The following is an 11823-nucleotide window of genomic DNA, read 5'->3' as shown; positions in this document are numbered from 1 at the left end:
GTAATCGTTCTCATGATGCATTTCAAATTTCATCTTTGTGTTTGTTCAATTTTGAACTCGTATTTCAAAAATAAAAATATAATAAAAAAAATAAAGAATAATTACACTTTTCTGCTCCCTCTTATGCAATTATGTAATTTGAGACTGATATTTTTTGAAGAAAATCATTTGTTTGAACGTTTTAGTGCTACTCTCTAGGAAAATGTATGAAACGTATACGAAAAGTTTCGATTCTGGTTTTTGTTTTAATAGGTCCCACTTACCCCGGGTACAAACATGTTTTGGGGTAAGATAGACCATCTAAAATTTCATATGAAATGAAAACAAAATACTGGTTTACCGTTAGCAGCTTGTAATAATACTTAAAATTGTAGCTTACAGATGGAAATTCGATTAATAACACATTTATTTTTTATGAGTCAATCCAAGACGTGAAACGTGTCACAATTTATTATGCAAGTTGAAAATGGCGCTTAACTGACAACTGTTATATGAACCACATGGTAATACAAATAACAATATGTTTAGTACTAAATACATTCCTTGTTATTGTATCTTCGACTCTCTCGAAGAATACCCCCATGAAAAACTTTTCCTAAGTGAGCTATGACGAAACGCCCCACTTACCCCGGATTCTCACTTGCCCCGGGGTACCTTACTGGGTTTGCCGTAGAGTTGGACGAGCTCGTGATTCATCCTTCGCCGCCACACACCGTTTTTCTGCACACCGCCAAAGATCATCGTAAGCACCCGACGTTCGAAGACTCCAAGTGCTTGCAAGCCCTCCTCTAGCATCGTCCACGATTTATGCCCGTAGAGGACTACCGGCCTTATGAGCGTTTTATACATGGTACATTTGGTGCGAGTGTGATCCTTTTTTGACCGCAGTTTCTTGCGGAGGCCATGGTAGGCCCGTCTTCCACTGATGATGCGCCTCCGTATGTCACCACTAACGTTATTGTCAGCAGTGCGCATCGTACCTTCGTGCTGTGCGTACACGAATTCTCTCTGCTCTTGGAAGTTTTCTTAAAAACTACCTAAAGCAATAAAACAGTACTTTTCAGTGCTAAAATTAAAAACGGTACTTTTCAGTGCTACTAAAACAGTACTTTTCAGTACTATTTTTTCTACTATTGATCCCTTTACGATCCTTGTTTGGACCCGTGCCTTCGATTTTTCGTTGGACCCGTTGGCGAAAGCTAGCGGTGGTAATCCTTCTTGGACACCGTCTAGGGAAAAAACCTCTCGAAGGTCACGTCTTTCTCGTTTATTAACTAAACATGGTATCAACAACTAACAAAAGGAAGGGTGAATCTCTGAATTCACTACTTCCTTCCAAAAAAGTGGGTTTTAAAACTGTCACTACACGTGGCAAGAATGGAAGACAGGACGCTTCCCCGGAATGCGAAGTTTCTTCCAAGGGTGAAATGAATAATTGTATCGAAATGAGCAATCAGTTCGATGCTCTAGACAAATTTTCCGAACACCAAATCGAAGCAGCCTCTAGCCCAGGCTCTTTGATTCAAGTGAGGAAGCAAAGAGTGCCGCCTATCGTGGTCAGTTGTTCCGAATTTGGGGGATTTAGGCAGGAGATCTTGAACTCCATTAGGGGAATCAAGGTTTCCTTCCAAATCGCAAAGAAAGGAGACTGTCGCGTTTTGCCGGAAACTCTTAAAGATCGTGAACTTCTTCTCAAACATCTTGAAGAGAAGAAGCACAAGTTTTTTACTTATGACGACAAAACTGAACGTTTGTTCAAAGTTGTCTTGAAAGGTGACTATAAGTCACCTGAAGAGATCAAAAATGGAATAAATGATTTACTTGGATTTTCACCAGTCCAAGTAATCATTATGAAAAAGAGAACCCAATCTGGCATTGTTCGGAAAGGGCTTTCTCAAGAATTTTATTTAGTTCACTTTAACAAAAAAGAACTAAATAATATTAAAGCTTTAGAAAAAGCAAAACTTTTGTTTGATGTCCGTGTGACATGGGAACATTTCCAGAAACCTGGAGGAAATTACCAGAACCCCACTCAGTGCCGTCGGTGCCAAAAATGGGGTCATGGTACAAAAAATTGTCGCATGGATGCTAAATGCATGATTTGCGGCGGTTCTTCTCACGCCAAAGACGTCTGTCCAGTGAAGGAAGATACCACCAAATTCATATGCTGTAATTGCGGGGCTAACCATAAGTCCAATTTTTGGAATTGTCCTTCACGCAAAAGGGTCATTGAGGCTCGTGCCAGGCAGATGAAAGATAATATCCGTTACGATAACGGTCGTTTCCGGAATTTGCCTGGTAGAGTATCGAACAATGCTCATTTTTCAGTTAACGATCGCTTGATCATGGATCATACCCATCAGGAAGATCATAATCATGCTCATTCACAAACTAATTTTAATCCGTCGGGTAGCCGTTCGAATCTTTCAATTTCGAATGTATCTACCCACGGTAAATCCTTTGCCGATATCGTAGCAGGAAATTCGAACTCCTCCCCTGTTCGATCCATGGGTACCCATTCTACTTGTTTCAAATCAAATGGAAAAAACCCTACCGCCACAGGTAACTCCGCTTCTTCGTCTACCGGAAATTCCAATGGGAAATCACATGACATGTCTGCCTCTGATTTTAATTTTCTAACTGAACAATTGAATCTAATGATTGATGCAATGTTCAAAGCCACCACTATGACTGAAGCAGTCCAAGTAGGTGTAAAATTTACAAATCAAATTGTTATTGGATTACGTTTTTCTAATGGATCCAAATAATAATTTAAATATTTTAAATTGGAATGCTCGTTCTCTGAATGGTAAAGAGGACGAGCTGTTTAATTTTCTTACGGTTAATAACGTGCATATAGCAGTTATTACCGAAACGTATTTAAAACCTGGATCTAAACTCAAAAGAGATCCTAACTTTTTTGTTTATCGTAATGATCGACTTGATGGGGCATGTGGGGGAGTTGCAATCATCATTCATAGGCGTATAAAACATCAACTGTTTTCATCATTTGAAACTAAAGTTTTTGAAACTTTAGGTGTTTCTGTTGAAACACAGTTTGGTAAATATACTTTCATAGCTGCCTATTTGCCTTTTCAATGCTCTGGGCAGCAAGTTAATTTGCTCCAAACTGACTTGCGAAAATTGACTCGCAATAAGTCAAATTTTTTTGTCATTGGTGACTTTAATGCCAAACATCGGTCATGGAATAATTCTCAAAGTAATTCCAACGGCAGAATTTTATTTGATGAGTGCTCTTCAGGATATTTCTCAATTCAATACCCTGGTAGCCCCACATGTTTTTCCTCTTCTAGAAATCCATCTACGATTGATTTGGTCTTAACCGACTCTAGTCATCTTTGTAGCCAACTGATTACTCATGCTGATTTTGATTCTGATCATGTCCCTGTTACATTTCAAATATCCCAAGAAGCGATTCTCAATCCTATCAGCTCCACTTTTAATTATTTACGAGCCGACTGGAATATATATAAAACGTATGTTGACTCTAATCTTGATGTTAACATTTCTTTAGAAACTAAACTTGATATTGACAATGCTCTTGAAACTTTAACAAATTCCATTGTTGAAGCCCGGAGCATTGCAATTCCAAAATGTGAAATAAAATTTGAATCCGTGATTATAGACGATGATCTTAAACTCTTGATCCGTCTTAAAAACGTGAGGAGAAGGCAATTTCAACGCACTCGCGATCCTGCTATGAAAATTATATGGCAGGATTTGCAGAAAGAAATCAAGAAACGTTTTGCTCAATTAAGAAACAAAAATTTTGAAAATAAAATTTCTCAATTGGATCCTGGCTCTAAGCCCTTTTGGAAATTATCTAAAATCTTGAAAAAACCTCAGAAACCAATACCGGCATTGAAAGAGGAAAACAAATTATTACTAACTAATTGCGAAAAAGCTCAAAAACTTGCTATGCAGTTTGAAAGTGCGCACAATTTTAATTTAGGACTTACTAGTCCAATTGAAAATGAAGTTACTCAGGAGTTCGAAAATATTCTCAATCAAGAGAACGTTTTCGAAAATGCCTGGGAGACTGATTTGGAAGAAGTGAGAACTATTATTAAAAAATTCAAAAACATGAAAGCTCCTGGCGATGATGGAATTTTCTACATCCTCATCAAGAAACTTCCAGAAAGTAGCATATCATTTTTAGTTGATATATTTAACAAATGTTTTCAATTAGCATATTTTCCTGACAAATGGAAAAATGCTAAAGTTGTTCCAATTTTAAAACCAGACAAAAATCCTGCAGAAGCTTCTAGCTATCGTCCAATCAGTTTGCTTTCCTCCATCAGTAAACTTTTTGAAAAGGTTATTTTAAACAGAATGATGGCCCACATCAACGAAAATTCAATTTTTGCCAATGAACAGTTCGGATTCCGCCATGGACATTCGACCACTCATCAACTTTTACGTGTAACAAATTTGATCCGTTCCAACAAATCTGAAGGCTATTCTACTGGTCTTGCTCTTCTAGACATAGAAAAAGCATTCGACAGTGTTTGGCATGAAGGCTTGATTGTAAAATTAAAAAACTTTAATTTTCCAACATACATTGTTAGAATAATTCAAAGTTATCTGTCAAATCGTACACTTCAGGTTAATTATCAGAACTCCAGATCTGAAAGACTTCCTGTAAGAGCTGGTGTTCCTCAAGGCAGCATTTTGGGACCAATATTATACAATATTTTCACATCTGACTTACCTGAGCTACCTCAGGGATGTCAAAAATCTTTGTTTGCGGATGACACAGGCCTCTCCGCCAAAGGTCGAAGCCTGCGTGTCATCTGTAGTCGATTGCAAAAAAGTTTGGATATATTTTCTTCATACTTGCAAAAATGGAAGATTTCTCCTAATGCTTCCAAAACTCAATTAATAATATTCCCACATAAACCAAAAGCTCTTTATTTGAAACCTTCAAGTAGACATGTTGTCACGATGAGAGGGGTTCCAATAAATTGGTCAGATGAAGTTAAGTATCTAGGGCTCATGCTAGATAAGAATTTAACTTTCAAAAATCACATTGAGGGCATTCAAGCCAAATGTAACAAATATGTAAAATGTCTCTATCCCCTTATTAATAGAAAATCAAAACTTTGTCTTAAGAACAAGCTTTTGATATTCAAACAAATTTTCAGGCCAGCCATGTTGTATGCTGTACCAATATGGACTAGCTGTTGTAATACCAGGAAGAAAGCTCTGCAGAGAATTCAAAATAAAATTTTGAAAATGATTCTGAGGCTCCCTCCCTGGTATAGTACCAATGAGTTACATAGAATATCCAATGTTGAAACATTGGAACAAATGTCAAATACAATCATTAATAATTTCAGGCAAAAATCGTTGCAATCTTCTATTGCCACGATTAATGCGTTATATGTTTAGGTTAAGTTAGGTTAAGTATATTAAAAACGTTTTTTTTTTCTCTTATAAGCAGGTGAAATCAACTCACCTGTAAAAAAACTGAACTGCTACGGCAAATGAAATGTAATATGTTGTTAACAAAATGTTAATTAAATCTTAAATTTGTTTTACCAAATTAGGATGATAGTGTTGTATAATAACACAGAACACCTAGATATAAGAAATGAATGTAATGTTTAGAATAATACTAATAAAGAATTAAAAAAAAAAAAAAAAAAAAAAAAAAAAAAAAAAAAAAAAAAAAAAAAAACGTTATTGTCAGCCATCAGCAAGGACCCAATGTAGACGAACTCGTCGACCACCTTGAACGTATCCCCGTCTATCGTAACACTGCTACCTAGGCGAGCCTATTTTTGGAGGATTTGCTGTACAGTAAAGATCTGGTCCGTTGTCGATCGGCCGTCAACGAAGCTGGCTCGTTAACTTCCTACGTACTCGTTAACTACAGCTGACAGACGACGGAGGATGGTCTGGAATAACACTTTGTAGGCCGCATTTAGAATGGTGCTCGCTCGAAAGCTCTCACAATCTAACTTGTCGCCTTTCTTGTAGATGGGGTTATTGCCCCTTGCTTTCACTCCTCCGGTAGCTGTTCTGTTTTTCATGTTGTGACTTTCAGACACTGTGGACAAATGACCAGCCTCTCTGGGCCCATCTTTATGAGTTCAGCTCCGACGTCATCCTTACCAGCAGCTTTATCGTTCCTGAGCTGGTGAATGGCATCCTTTTTCTCCCTCAAAGTGGGGGCTGGTTGGTTTCCTTCGCCCGCAGTACTGACGAAGGCATTTCTTCCGTTGTACTGACCTTCATTGCCTGTGCTCTCAGTGCCATTCGGGTGTTCGACGGTTTGCTGCTTCCACCTTTCGATCACCTCATGCTCGTCCGTAAAGATTAGAGTTACATATTTCTCAGGAGTACATAAATGTACTGAGAAGCCTCCTACCGAACTGTCATCGGAATCTTAGTGTGCTGCGCTAGCCGGAGGCTCACGGAAATTCTAAAAGTGCGCGCTAGATGATGTGCTCTCGGGGAGACTCGTCTCATGCGCTGCTCTGCGCTACGGCTTGCCATCGGTATCCAAATTGTGAAACAACTGCTTAGTAACGAAGAGCCTCTACAAGTATTTTCGCCTCATTATGCAGGTGTCTAGATGGCCTACATGACATGGTCGAAGACTCACGATCCAAGAGTTACAATCTCGATCCTCGTTGAAAACTTTCGTGATCACTTCAATTATTGCGCTGAATTTGAAACAGCACATGTGACGTCATGAGTCATGAGTCCGCAGTGAGACACATCTCAAGAAAAATAAGGCGCACGAAAAAAGGTCTCACAATGTACTGCGCGCCCGTGCGCTTGCAAGCAATGAGACTCCTGCACCTAAGGGTGCTGCCAGAGTAAACGCGTCTTGCGACGCGTGCGCATGTGCGAGCCCGCAAAGCAGAATATCAACAATAGGAATCCTTTGATCGCAACGCGTTCGCGCATGCACACGCGTTACTATAGGCTACAGCTCGTGCACAGTAACTCTAGTCAATATACTCCCATCTTTATCCCTGCACATCTCGGCTCGCGACACGAAGCCGTTGCGGGATGCAAGCTCAACGCATGATAGAACTTACGTGTTTCTTGGGACCAGTACAACTGTTGCATCTCCTCGCACTCCGTCTTCTCCAGGCGGCGTTTGTTTCTCCCGGAAGAGGCGGGTCTGCTGTTACCGTTTCCGTCTATATCGTTCCACGTTCTGCCGGGTTCCTTGCTGCAGCCTGACCAACCGCGCTGCATTCTTCTCCTCCAGAATCTGCCTACATTCCTCTTCGAACCAATCTTTCCGTTGTCTTCGTCCCACGTACCCAAGGTTGCTCTCAGCTGCATTGTTGATGGCTACTTTCACTGTTCTCCAGCAGTCCTCAAGAGGGGCTTTACCCAGCTCACCCTCTTCCGGTAATGCAGCCTCGAGGTGCTGCGCGTATGCGGTTGCGACATCCGGTTGCTTAAGCCGCTCTAGGTCATATTGAGGCGGCCGTCGATATTAGCGCCATGATAGGTTCTGACGTCGATAATGTCGGAGAAGTGCCATCCATCAATCAGAACGTGGTCGATTTTCAATTATGTCTGCCGTGGTGATCTGCAGGTGTATTGGTATGGAAGGCTGTGCTGGAAGTAGGTGCTACAATTAGCCATATTCTTGAAGGCGGCGAAATCAATTAGTCGTAAGCTGTTATCGTTCGTCAGCCTATGCTGAACTTTGTCGGTTTGAACTGCTCCTCCTGGCCAACCTGAGCATTTAGAGCGGGCAGCAGTCGTACTTGCGTTAGAACTGCGCGTAAAAAGCGTCTTTATCATCATCAGTGCTTCCGAAGTGTAGGCTGTGCACGTTTATTATGCTGAAGTTGAAGAACCGGCCTTTGAGCCTCAACTTGCACATTCTCTCGTCGATCAGCCACCACCCGATCACGCGCCTCTGCATATCACCCATCACTATAAAAGCAGTTCCCAGCTCGTGTGTATTGCCACAGCTCTGGTGTGGTAGATGGTGTGGTTACCTCTAAACGTTCGCACCATTGATCCCTTCCAACACACTTCCTGCAACGCTACGATGCCGAATCCGCGGTCCTTCAGCAAGTCGACGAGTATGCGTGTGCTCCTGATGAAACTGAGAGATTTACAGTTCCACGTACCGAACTTCCAATCGATAGTTTCTTTACGTTTCAGTGGTCTTCGCCGATTGGCCCGGTTCGTATTCTCTCGTTGATTATTCGTTGCTTGATTTTTTACGGCTGGCTTGCAGGGCCAGACACCAACCCCCTAGATTTCCGGAGGACCATTCACCCTTAGTGTTCGGAGGGCCATAGTGCACAGTTTAGCTTAGAAGAGCTTTCTCTGGCACTTGGACGATGATCAGCCGCTCCTGACATGGGGAGCAGACGTAGTTGTGAGCCGCTCCTAACATGGAGTACAGACGCTTCAGGTTTGCAGAAGCAAATCCCTCCTTCCCTGTCAACGACCAAAGTTCCCACCGGGATTGGATAGGGGCTGTCCATTAATTCACTGCGGAACACGTTTTTGTCTCAAGCACCAAAATACCGCTATTCACTCAATTAAGGGTTGCTAAATTTATTGCCGTTTTCAAAAATATCATAGCACGTCTTGGCTGTTGAAAATGCAAAAATTGACTATTTTAGCCAACTTGCATGCAAGTTTACCAGCTTGTAAGGCAATTTATTTGCTTAATTTGCCACAGAATTCAAACTTTATGTGTTTAACTATACTTATCGGCAAAGTTTATGATACTTTCGATGCGGAAAAGTTATTTTCTGATTGCTTAAAAAAGTATTGTATTTTCCCATATATGAGAAACGAAGAATTTTGTATGGAGACAGCAAACATGTCAAAAAATCGGTTGAATTTAAATTTAATCACGCAATTTCAACCAAATTTAATCCAAAATGAAAGTTTATGTGCAAAACAGCATGCTTAGTGGATTAGGTCACAGAAAAATGATAAATTATACTTTAAATTTCATGTAAACATCAATAAAATCATTGTTTTATACAACTTTGGCGACCTGTAGCTAAAAATTGTGACGTGCTGGAACATTTCTGAAAATGACATCAGATTCACCAACCCCAAATCTACTCGAGACACATATTTTGATCCTTGAGACACGCAAACATGTCATTTTTGTTGCGCTGTGTTATGTAATGATTTACGGGGCACGGTGTGCTGAAACACAAATATTATCGAACTTGCGGAGGTTCCTCCGATCTTTTTTCACTAAAAGTTAGCCTTGGTAGTCAAAAAAAACTTGCGGCATATTAAAAAATCTTTCATCGGCAAAAATTTGAAAAAAGCCGATATTTGTATTCTTGCCCTTTCTCCATATAAGGGTAAATAGTTACACTATTTTTTATGAATTTTTAACGGTTAACGACCAATTTGACGTATATTGAACACGAATGAAATATCAGATGTTTTAAATTGAGCATCATTTCCTACGCACATTCATACAATATGACCAGCCCATGGTGGTATGCCGCATTTTATATAATGAAAAATCACTATTCTTTTCTGGATAGCTAGCTATTCATACGAACACTTTGTATTCTTCATTCTGAAAAAACGTTCCAACTTGGACATAGACCGTGAGCTTATGCAAGTGTTTTCCATCAGGTGTCTACATTGTTTCCATACCTAAGGAGTTGTTCATAATAGCTGAATCAAATCAGTACCGTAATCCGGGGTAACATTGATCATATTTTTGAATATTTCTTAAATATTTGGTTCGAAAATGCAATAATTGCAAATTTTATATTTTTAAAACAAGTACTGCCACCCATAGCTCGTGACTATATACTTTATTTTGTTTTTTGAAAGGTTTAAGCATGTTAAAAAAAATGTTTTAAGTGATTTTTTTATTTAGCTGATATGGGGTAACATTGATCGCCTATGTAAACAACGTTCGGTAATATTGAAAATGTCGTTACCTACTAAAATCATGGCCCCTGAAGCCGAATATGAAAGCCAAATGCTTACAAGTCATTTACTTTTTGAGTTATTTTAAAATTAAAAACATCTCGAACCACGGAATACGCCTAAAGGTAGGCAATTTCCTAAGGGAAAGTTACATTCTTAACAGTAATTCGGTAAAGTTGCATAATTGAACATACTTGTGAAAGTTTTGACAACGGAATCGATTTCGGCGATTCCGTTTTTAGTAAGAACCGCATTTTCCTTGCTCATATCATTTACAGAACTTATGTGAGACATGAATGTTTGGTAGAGTCATCCTTAACCATTGAAATCATTGTTTCGAAAAGTTGCCAAATTTACGCATAAGGTAAACGCAATTTTCCCAAAAATCTTCATTTTTATCAGCTGATGAATATTATAAAGAGAAGCATCATTCATGATTTGGAAATGTTCCATCAATAAATGATAATGCGAACTTTTTATAAGATGGGCCATTCAGATCAATGTAACCCCGCTGATTAATGATACCCCGGATTACGGTACTTGTTAATTGACGTATGCGGCAGAGTTTTCCAATCAGAATAGGAAATCTTTGAAATGGATACACATAGGCTACATATTCATGTACGGTAAAAGCACCGGTTCTGGCCAGCCTAAGAGAAAATGTCAATACAAATTATATTGGAAGACCTATTTCTACTACAAATATGTCAAATGCAGGCTTCCAATTCATATAATGTATGTATAATATTCGACATGAGTTAAAACATTTTTTTCGCTTTGAAAATCTCGTTGGTAAATATAGGCCACCCGAACCAGTTTCGTTCAGTGATTTAGTTTTGGTTTCTAAATTGGCCAAATTCATTGATTTCTTATGAGAGTGGCCAAATTAGGACAACCCTGGCCAAATTAGGTGTATGGGAGTTCAAATTATAAGGGAAATGAATTGTGTTTCTTATGTTTTGAATCAATTCTGACGAATAAATGAATCTCTATCATGTAAATGTGATCTACTGAACACAAAAGGTTACATGCTGATTGGCTGTGTAAAACGGTGTATAATCCATTATGGCTACAACTGGCGTTTGACCAAAATCGGCGCTTCTACCCTACACGCAAAAGTCTTGAAGTCTTGGTTCAATTTAACATGATTTACAGTGAATAGCCTACACAGTCTTAATATGGTTTCAAGTCCATCATGAAGTTTTGCGCGTTCAATAATCTGCTCTTATATTTCGCATTGCGCACAGTACAGCGTGATCACGTCGGATCGTTTGTCATAAAATGAAGAATTATGCGGCGTTGATAGCAAATCGATCCAACGTAATCCCGCACTTTGATTTACGACCTCACATTCATGGACGGCACATTTTGAAAAACAGACACAACAATTTCATTAACTATTATAGTCAACTCTCCCTTACTTTATATTTCGTATCTCGAGTTTGAGAACCATAGTGAAATTTAGATTTTATGGCTACCCCGATGGTCCTTACGATTGTATATGTACTGGTTTTGTGTTCTGTAACTCGGTACCTCCCTTAATGGATGACTCTCTTAATATCGAGGTTGGAGAATTGAGTGTAACATGAAGACATACATTTAAGTATTTAGTTTTAGATAGGTGAATGGAACTAAGGATACGTAATGGTGTGAGGTCCCAGACAACCAAAATGTACGTATAACGAAATCACCTGGAGGCTTTGTATGTGCCTTATTTCACTCATAAGATGTCGCGAAAAAGCCTTCTACGTACAAAGGTGGAGGAGATATGCGTGCATATATTATGTGATGAATATTAACATACAATGCGAGTGAATAAATATTCTACCGAACTAACCTGCGATCTTATGCGACTTAACTTATGATAACAAATGTTGATTTGACAGCTGCTACGGA

The sequence above is a fragment of the Aedes aegypti genome, chromosome 1 (assembly GCF_002204515.2).
Source record: "Aedes aegypti strain LVP_AGWG chromosome 1, AaegL5.0 Primary Assembly, whole genome shotgun sequence".
Classification (NCBI taxonomy): Eukaryota; Metazoa; Arthropoda; class Insecta; order Diptera; family Culicidae; genus Aedes; species Aedes aegypti.
Note: the sequence above shows the minus strand (reverse complement) of the source record.